This window comes from Syngnathus scovelli, chromosome 5 (assembly GCF_024217435.2).
Source record: "Syngnathus scovelli strain Florida chromosome 5, RoL_Ssco_1.2, whole genome shotgun sequence".
Taxonomy (NCBI): Eukaryota; Metazoa; Chordata; class Actinopteri; order Syngnathiformes; family Syngnathidae; genus Syngnathus; species Syngnathus scovelli.
The window spans coordinates 21,233,290-21,243,798 of record NC_090851.1 but is presented as its reverse complement, the minus strand read 5'-3'; the positions used below and the strand labels follow the sequence as shown (position 1 = coordinate 21,243,798).

General features: G+C 43.7%; 1 long non-coding RNA gene across 1 annotated transcript; it reads left to right on the top strand.

Annotated features, from left to right (window-relative positions):
• The first annotated feature begins 7,194 nt into the window (after positions 1-7,194).
• LOC125969652 (uncharacterized) lies at positions 7,195-9,493 on the top strand. Its single transcript, XR_007481665.1, has 3 exons — positions 7,195-7,584; positions 7,664-7,759; positions 7,965-9,493. It is a non-coding gene; the product is annotated as an uncharacterized lncRNA (long non-coding RNA).
• The last annotated feature ends 1,016 nt before the right edge of the window (positions 9,494-10,509 follow it).

Below are 10,509 nucleotides of genomic sequence, written 5' to 3'. Positions count from 1 at the left end.
TCGTTTGTGCTGCTTTCGTTTCGGAGATATTACACATGTATTTTTTAGCGATGACGTCATCGAGCCCCCCCTTTTTCTCCAAATGGACCCAAATTGGTACCGTTCGTTTGTGCTTCGTTTGTGCTGGTTTGTGCAGCAAAAGGTTTCGTTTGTGCTGCTTCCGTTTCGGAGATATTAGGCATTTAATTTCTAGCGATGACGTCACCGTGAACTTGGCCCCCCCTTTTTCTCCAAATGGACCCAAATTGGTACCGTTCGTTTGTGCTTCGTTTGCGCTGGTTTGTGCAGCAAAAAGTTTCGTTTGTGCTGCTTCCGTTTCGGAGATATTAGGCATTTAATTTCTAGCGATGACGTCACCGTGAACTTGCCCCCCCCCTTTTTCTCCAAATGGACCCAAATTGGTACCGTTCGTTTGTGCTTCGTTTGTGCTGGTTTGTGCAGCAAAAAGTTTCGTTTGTGCTGCTTCCGTTTCGGAGATATTAGGCATTTAATTTCTAGCGATGACGTCACCGTGAACTTGGCCCCCCCTTTTTCTCCAAGTGGACCCAAATTGGTACCGTTCGTTTGTGCTTCGTTTGTGCTGGTTTGTGCAGCAAAAAGTTTCGTTTGTGCTGCTTCCGTTTCGGAGATATTAGGCATTTAATTTCTAGCGATGACGTCACCGTGAACTTGGCCCCCCCTTTTTCTCCAAATGGACCCAAATTGGTACCGTTCGTTTGTGCTTCGTTTGTGCTGGTTTGTGCAGCAAAAACTTTCGTTTGTGCTGCCTCCGTTTCGTAGATATTACACATTTATTTAATAGCGATGACATCACGTAGCTCCGCCCCCGTATTTACTTCCAAATGGACCCAAAATAAAATAGTGCCGTTCGTTTGGGCTTCGTTTGTGCTGGTTTGTGCTGCAAAAAGTTTCGTTTGTGCTGCCAAGGTTTTGCAGATATTACACATTTAATTTATAGTGATGACGTCACCGTATTTCGTCGCGAATTTCAAGCTCCTGGACTGGAATGCTCCTGGATGCCGTGTCCCTGTGCTACGTTTCACACAATAATAATGATGAGTAAATCATCAGATACCTCTCGTGCATACACTCCAACAAACGTTAAGCTGATGTGAGATAACTTGCATGAAGTCTACTTAACTAAACATTGAGTAAATATGGGATAACTTAAAAACTGTCCCGGTCAACAACTATTCGTAAATAGGAACTACAAGGCATAATAGATAAAGAACTTATCTTTAGCTAGACATGAACAATGGTGTTCTTTTCATAACTAGTGAGGGCCTCTCACAGTAAGACAAGGAAGGGAGTATAAGAACTCCCTAAAACCTGGCAGATGTGTTGGCCTTGAGCGAAGGTATGAGACCTCCGGTTCAGGCCGGCCAGCGCTTCTACAAAACTAATTATCCTGACATTTCCCCACTGTTTATCACATATTTGCTCAAATTCACACATCACCGTAAACAACCCCTTTTCTCGACTCTCAGTCGTCGGATCACATTCATGAGGACAAATATGTTTACACCAAAGGATAAACGTTGCGATGTCATCATTCAGAATCCCATGGATCTGGGAAAAGTCTGGTAACACAGATGCAGGAATTTTGCCATCAACATCATCATCTCCCAACTGCAAGGACATATTTATTAAGAGAAAGAGTGGGGGCTGGTGTAGACTGAATAGGAAGCCCAAAACATATCAGGGGGTGTTTTACGACCTTGTGTAGGTTGAGACAAGGTAGGTTATTTATTACCGGTTGCATTCCAACATAATCATACGATAAGGATAATCTGAAAAACCCTAACAGTATCCCTGTCTTCTGTATTGTTCTGGGCATGCAGGGGTCAGATCGAGCAATAAATAACCGTAAGAAGGTGTCGTAGCATCCTCAAAACGCTCTAGTAAATACTTATTTTTTGTAGGAAAAATCTGTTGTGCGAAAACGCTTGCTTGTAATTTATTTTGCAGGTTTTTAAATAAAAGCATATATTTACTATTTAAACTAATGGTTCGACTGTATTTCCCACGTTGGAAGATATTTTGAGTTAAGAAAATCCATCCATCCATTCATCTACTTCCGCTTATCCAGGGTCGGGTCACGGGGGCAGCAGCTTTAGGAGGGACTCCCAGACTTCCCTCTCCCCAGCCACTTCATCCAGCTCATCCCAGGCCAGCTCAGAGACATAGTCTCTCCAGTGTGTCCCGGGTCGTCCACAGGGTCTCCTACCGGTGGGAGAGGGAGGAGTCCAGGAGGCATCCCGATGAGATGCCCGAGCAACCTCATCTGGCTCCTCTCAACGTGGAGGAGCAGCAGCTCTACTCCGAGTCTCTCCCGGATGACCGAGCTTCTCACCTTATCTCTAAGGGAGAGCCCGGACACCCTGCGGAGGAAACTAATTTCGGCCGCTTGTATCCGGGATCTTGTTCTTTCAGTCACAACCCATAGCTCGTGACCGTAGGTGAGAGTAGGAGCGTAGATCGACCGGTAAATTGAGAGCTTTGCCTTTTGGCTCAGCTCTCTCTTCACCACGACGGACGGTACAGAGTCCGCATTACTGCCAACGCTGCACCGATCCGCCTGTCGATCTCGCTCTCGATCCTCCCCTCACTCATGAACAAGACCCCAAGATACTTGAACTCCTCCACTTGGGGCAGGATCTCATCCCCGATCCGGACAGGGCATTCCACCCTTTTCTGACCGAGTTAAGAAGATGATGCTGATATTCCTGTGGTGGCGTTATTGAGTAGACACTCGGGATGGTCCGAGGCCTGGAAGATGAGGTCATCGAGGATGAGCAGATGCGCCTGTGATGATGGGAAAAGGTTTCATCTTCAAAAGAGTCAGGGAGTCCTTTCACACATTTAATCTTGTTGTTTAGCGTAGCAAGTTTGTCGTGCAACGGTTGATGGGATAAATAGATCAATGCAAAGTTATCGGGTACTTTTCTCATAGCATAACCACAATTCTCTAAAACCTTTTCACAAAATATATTTTTCCACAACCGCTGGGGCTGCTTTTGTGACAGGAATATGCTAGGGTCAAAATCACCTTGATTATGTTAAAATTTCAAACAAACACAAATGATAAAAAAGATTAAAAACAACAACAACAACAAAAACTAATAACCAAATTGGAGTGTGTGACGGCCAAGGAGGAGACGTCGTTTGTCATACACCACTTTGAACTTTTTCACTAATTATGTCTTTTTGAGGGAGAACTCTCTCTTATCACATACAATCCTGTGTTGGAGTGTTTCAATTGACAGGCCAGGATCTTTTGAGTTAGCCATCCACTACATCTTTAACGCTGTTAAAATTAGCCCGCTGACCTGTCTCATATGTCTGTGTGATACCTTTGACTTTCATGACAGATTTTTTAATTCTCTCTTTGCTAAGTGTAGCTTTTTGGACCGGTGATTACACATTCTTTGATTGAATTTCCGAGAGCTCATCCGTCAAATCACCCAGAAAATCCCAGAGTTTTAGAAGGGCCTCACCCTCTTTGGCCGCATAAATGAGACTGTCTGTGTCTGTGTACAAAACTCTCAACGAGACGCGCGTAACAAGTCGTAAAACATGCGATGGGGACATAGCTGGCTTGAGAGCGGAGGAATTAAAAAAAATCCTCTGGTTTTGTCACAATTTTTGTTTGTTTAAAAATTTCATGCTGAGCCATTTTCCCCAAAATCTAGTTAGAGCAGAATTTGGATACTTGCCTTTTTCCAGGGTTTACCTCAATTTTACCCAGATCTAATCTAATTGAATACCTTGATGGATTCTGTACACCTCAATGTATTTTTCCCTGCCAGCCTGGTCACGCACGTGGGCGGGGTAGCCGGTGGCTTCCTGTTTGCCTTTGAAACAAGCGTTGATGTATTCAATGAAAATTGTGTCACTTTCAGAGGTAAAATGTCACAATTTCCGTTCGTCCGTCCATCCATCCATCCATCCATTTTCTGTACCGCTTGTCCCTACGGGAGTCGCGGGCATGCTGGATTCTATCCCAGCAGTGGTAAAATGACAAACTTCTGAAGTGTGAGCTACAGTGTAGCATAAATTGATGGCCTTGTTGAAGTCAGGGGTTGACTAGACTCCCGTTAAAGATTCCTCATCTTCGTTATGGTCACACTCTGATTGTTATTTGTTAAGTGTGGCAATGTAAACATTAATTTACATTTGGAAGATTTATGACCTGTCAAACGCACCTCTTTCAATAAGGTGCCCCTGGCTTCCCGGTAACGGGTTTGTCTTAGCCGGGTTTGGAGATTCGTCCGTAATCTAACCACCCGAGTTAAATTAACTCCACCGGAATCAATCTAATTTCTGTACGACGCCAATCCCTCTCAAGTCACCCGAAGCGCGAGCCGAGTAACTCAATTTGAGGCAAGACTTCGAAGTGACCGCATCGTATTGATGGCTCCCCGCTATCGTTTGAAGTTCTTATTATGTTACGGATATTTTTAGATGTCTTAGTTAAGACCTCAGGGATTCGTTTGTATAGCGCACCCAAGCACTAGTTTTGCCGAAGTAAATGTTGATATGGGTCCGTTCCACTTGGTCGCTCATGCAGCGAGCCGACCAACTTGTTTATTCGAAAGAGAATCGAATTAATAAAAGTGTGACAATAATAGCATTTAAGAAGAAAATTAATGTACTTTATATTACTAATTCTAACTTCTTATATGTAGATCTAGCACTTAACTGTCGGAGTGCTTCACCCCACTTGATTGCTTTAAAAAGAGTAACAACTTTCTTAAAACGAATAAAAATGTCTTACTCTATTTAGATTTGCCCAGTAGTTAATTTGGAAGGCAAGTCTATTTTTCGATCGTGTCCTGTTTAACTTTTGACGCGGCCCGACAAATTTAGGAACTGGGCCGCGCCCGACGGACAATCGAAATACTTTTATCCTTCACCAACTCTAATAATCTATTTTAACCATCGTCGTTATTTTATTTAGAGGAAGTAAATTTTCAAACGAATTCACTTTTAACGAAATTCACTCTTCCCTTAAATATCTACGAAAGTTATTTAATTCTCTAACATGTTCGGAGTTACTTTTTACGCGGCCCGTCAAAAGGGGAAATGGGCCTGCGCCCTTCAAATAATTAAATTACTTTCAGTTATACACCAAACCAATAATCCGATTTAAACACTTCCGTTAATTTATTCAGACGAAGCAAACTTTCAAACGGATTGAAATTCACTCGTGTCTCAAATAACTACGAAAGTTATTCAATTCTCTAAAATCGTCTGATGTTAATTTTATTTATTACGGTCCTATGTTATACCATAATAACCCCCTGCACATTAATCAAATCATCAAATCAACCCCAAACCATCGATTGCACATTCAGTACAAATCAGCGCACAACGAAGTAAATAATATACAAAACACATTTATTGAAGAAACATGAAATAGAATTACAAATCTCAATTACTCCAGAAACCGAACAATTTCACTCACTGATACCCGTGTTAATAAAATCATTCAATCCCAGAACAATTCGATTGCAAAACACAGTTCATGAAAGAGGGAAAAGGTAGATACCAGCTGCGTGCTATTTTTGGTGGAAGCAAAGTCGAGTGATCAATTCGATCTTACTTCTAAAATCCAAATTAGAGAAACAGGCTGGCCTCGAGGGAGCCGGCGGCCCGATGACTATTCCCCACTCTCGCTAAAATACATAAAAGTCGTTTTCTCTCACCTAGTTTCTCCTGTAAAGTTCTCCAGTCCAATTTTTGGGAGTACGTAAATCCAAGTTAATTTCAGACCAGCGATCCTGCGTCTCACACAAAGATCCCGGGACTCTGGAAAAAATCTTGAAACTCCTTCGGGCTTCTTCGCGTATGAGCGCTCTTTGGGGAAAAAGCCCCGTAGCTGCCCCTGCAGGACTTTTTATAGACTTCTCTGTCCCCCCCCTTTCTTTCTTCTATACCTTCCCTATAGGGTAAGACTGCCCAGTTTTCCCACGCCTCCTATAGAATAAAACTGGTCAGTTTTCCCACGCCTCCTATAGGGTAAAACTGGTCAGTTTTCCCACGCCTCCTATAGGGTATGAGTGCCCAATTTTCCCACGCTTGGACACCTGTTGCCTTCAGCAGCTGTTTCCGCCCTGACCACGCATTACTTTCCACCAAATGCACAGCTAGCCCCTGGTAAAACCTTTCACTTCCCCTTTTCTTCACTTCATGTTTCATGAGAATAACTTTTTAAAGTTACGCTTCAATTAACTCTGAAATAAAAATCCAAACCTTTGATCTATTTCTTTAAATAATTTATGTCACGCCACTATTCTCATAGTGACGGGTCCCTTGATCAAATTGACTAACAATATTGCTTTAAGCGGTTCCAGAATACATTTTTAGCCAAGGAAAGAAATCAAAAAGTAAAAATCACATTTGTGCTTCTCCAAACAATTTATGTCACGCCACTATTCTCATAGTGACGGGTCTCTTGATTGAATTGACTAACAATATTGCTTTAAGCGGTTACAGAACACATTTTTAGCCAAGCAAAGAAATCAAAAAGTAAAAATCACATTTGTGCTTCTCCAAACAATTTATGTCACGCCACTATTCTCATAGTGGCGGGTCCCTTGATTGAATTGACTAACAATATTGCTTTAAGCGGTTACAGAATACATTTTTAGCCAAGCAAAGAAATCAAAAAGTAAAAATCACATTTGTGCTTCTCCAAACAATTTATGTCACGCCACTATTCTCATAGTGACGGGTCCCTTGGTCGAATTGACTAACAATATTGCTTTAAGCTGTTACAGAATACATTTTCAGCCAAGCAAAGAAATCAAAAAGTAAAAATTACATTTGTGCGTCCATGCGTGACTCACACTCTGACACCGTGTTCCTGTTTTATTTCTCTTTTAACTTGCTTAGCTTATTTTGGCCCCTTTTTTTGTCTCATGTTTTGGTCTGGCGCCATCTTTTGGACAAATTTGGAATTTCAGCTCTGCCAATTTATTCCTGTGAACAATCCATATTTTACCATTTGCACCATCTTTTCCCCCCATGTTACATGACAGACCCCAGGGAGAATTGCCTGTGGCCCTCATGTGTCACGCGCCTGCGGCAGCTGTCATTCACAGCCACGCCCTCCCAATCAATTAAATCATCCACACCTGTCACCTGGTCATCAGTCTTCTTATTTAAACCCTGCGAACAAGTCACTTGTCAGTCTGTCCGTGATGCCACTTGTTCGCTCACTGTGCTCGTTCTGCCTGACTCCCGTTACTGACCCGGCCCGTGTCCTGACCCATCTAACCATGCTTGTCCTGATCACTTGCCCATTACCGACCACCACGTCCCAGGAACGCCAGCACTCCAGCTCGACCACCGCTCCAGTGCTCCACCTTCCCCTTTATTAATAAGGTCTGTGTCTCTCTGCATTCTGATCCATCACAGCACGGACAGACCATCAACATGCAACCAGTGAGTGACCAGGAGGTATTGTGGCCAAAAATGCGGTCAACAGTCTGCCGGCCAACATCTGTACGGTCCCCATTTGCCACTTCCCGGAGGGCCGGAACACATGGAGCTGGGATGGGCCAGCCTCTCCGCGGCGAGGTGACACCCGTCACGGAGCCAGTCACCCTACTCCTCTCAGGTAACCATCCAATGTTATCTTCCCTCACTATCGGACAAGACATTGTGGGGTACCCCTGACTGCGGTGGCACAATCCAATCCTGGACTGGGAGACGGAGACCGTGAGGCAATGAAGCAAGTGCTGCCACGCTGGAGGTAAGCCCGCTCGGGAGACCCGCTCTCAGTCCACCCGCTCTCAGTCCACCCCTGTACATTTCCAACGTTCCCACACAATACCATGATCTTAAGGAAGTCTTCAGTAAGGCCAAGGCCACCGCCCTTTCTCCGTATGATTACGCGATTGACCTTCTACCCTGTACATCTCCACCCAAGGGTCGAATTTACTCCCTGTCCTCTTCAGAGCGCAAGGCCATGGAGTACATTCGGGACTCGCTTGCTGCCGATATCATCCGGCCTTCCTCTTCGCCCGCCAGCTACTTCTTTGTGGAGAAGAAGGACAGCATATGCAGAGTATGCCATGCATCGATTACCAAGGAGTAAACACAATAACAGTCAAAAACTGCTACCCCTTGCCCCTCCTTTCCTCGGCATTCGAGAGCCTCCAAGGAGCCACCATCTTCACAAAGCTGGACCTCCAGTACGCCTATCACCTGGTGCACATCCGGGAGGGGGACAAATGAAAGACTGCCTTCAACACTCTCATTGGTCACTATGAGTATTTGGTGGGGCCGTTCGGTCTCACCAACGCCTCTGTGGTCTTCCAGGCGTTAGTAAACGACATGCTCCGAGACATGCTGAATAAATTCATGTTCGTTTGTCTGGATGATATCGTCATTATCTTCCGTACGTTTCCGGAACACATCAAACACGTTAGGGCAGTGTTGCGCCGCCTGCTGGGGAACTCTTTGTATGTCAAGGCAGAGAAATGCGAATTCCACGCCCCGTCTGTGAAATTCCTCAGGTACATGGTACACGAGGGATCCGTCGAGATGAACACCGCAAAGGTGAAGGCAGTCACAGCATGGCTGGTCCCTGAAACTCGTAAGCAGCTGCATCGGTTTCTGGGGTTCACTATTTTTTATCACTGGTTCATCTGTGGCTACAGCATGGCGGCTGCTCCACCCACTGGCCTTACTCGCCCCGCCTCTCCATACCAGTGGACCGATGAGGCAGCCCATGCGTTCCAGAAGCTGAAAGAGAGATCCCAAAATGCAGTTTGCGGTCGAGGTGCACGCATCAGACGCATAGCGGTGCTATCTCAACGTAGCAGCCAGGACAACAGGCTCCAACTCAAATTCTAACTGTCAAGGTAACATCAGACTGATCATTCTGAACCTGAACAATGGGTGATCCTTTGCCATTGTGGTTATTCTTTGAACCATTTTAACGGTTGTTTTTGGTTTTGCACTGTTAATGAACAGCCTATAATTTTTGGGACTTCTAGGAATTTACATTTAAAGACTTGACATGTATGCTCACTACTTTGTTGCCATTTAGAAGACACCAGTTACTTTGTCAAGTACATAAGTTTGCTTTTCATTTTCCATTCACTGAGAAGGTCTGGAGAGATGAGCGTGACCTCAGGTGTTGCTACGGCGGGAAACACCTACAGCAGAGGAGAAGGGGGGCCGAGACATCAATCTTACGGGGAAGACAATAGAATTTCTTTGTTAGCAGTCCAGCTAAAGAACATCAAACTATGCACCACTTAAGACAACTTCTTCTTGGCAATCCAGCGGAAGGACATTAAATCATGCACCAATTATCTCATCTGTAAAACTTCAGCCTCGTGAAGGGAGGACAAAACCACTCCTGAATTATACCGCAGCAGGATCAGGCTGACCAAGGAAATGGGTTCTTTGTTACTCTGCATCGGTACCTTCGCAGTTAGGATGGATGTGACCCGGAGCTATGCTTAGAGACAATTTTGGTAGGAATAAATGCTTTGTTGTGTCGCTGACACGATAGACGAGTGTGTGTGTTGATTCCTGCATCCACCCAACGAGTACCTCAGAACTCCACAAAGGGATAAGACTTTATTGGTCAATTGGTCATTTAAAAAGAGTGGATTCTTCCGCCTTCAGACCCTGAGTTTAGATTTCCCCTGTCCAATCAGCTTTTTTTTTTTTATCAACTATGTTGTTCTTCTGAACAATATGTTGAACATTCTATTTTCCTCAGACTTTCAAAGAGGAAAGTATGTACAACAGGTGCTGGCCTCATTCTTAAAAGGAGACAGCTGATTCACCCCTTTTTGTTCCATAAAATTGATGAACTCACTGACTGAATGCCATACTGCTATTATTGCAAACACACCCTATTTTCTACTTTTTCATATCTCAATTCACAACCTTAAAGGGGAAGTTAACCCAATATGTAAAGTAATTCAGTTTATTTTTTTGTTGGGCATATACAGTGTTTTTTAAACTTTAGTCTATAAATACTAATTTATCTTAAAAACATACATTCAAAACATGGCCTACTCGTCTAAGCAAAGCACAATTTTTGCTCTCTAGTCGCAAGAATATAACGTACGTACATCTTTCCAGCTTATTCCCCCTCACCATTACCCAACTTATTGTTCCTGTGAAGATCCCACATTGAGGTCTTGATGAGGCAATGGACCAATATTAAGTTTTGTCAATATTCAATGTTGTCAGTTTTGGATTACATCTTCAAACGTTTGTCTCAAGAAGCCTTGATGTCCCAAAATGTTTTGAGATGTCTTGATTTTGGTCAACAGCTTATTAAATTTTGAGACATGGTGATGGCTGGGTATGTAAACATAATGCGTTGTGATGGAAATTAGAAACATGCCTTTCACCCAGCAGCCATGCAGTTAGGGCCATTTTCATAGGTATATTTTTCTGGCGCAATATTGTCTTTGCGTTGTTATTCACTTATTGGGATTCTTTGATTGAAGACGCGTTTTCAAAGTTAATAGT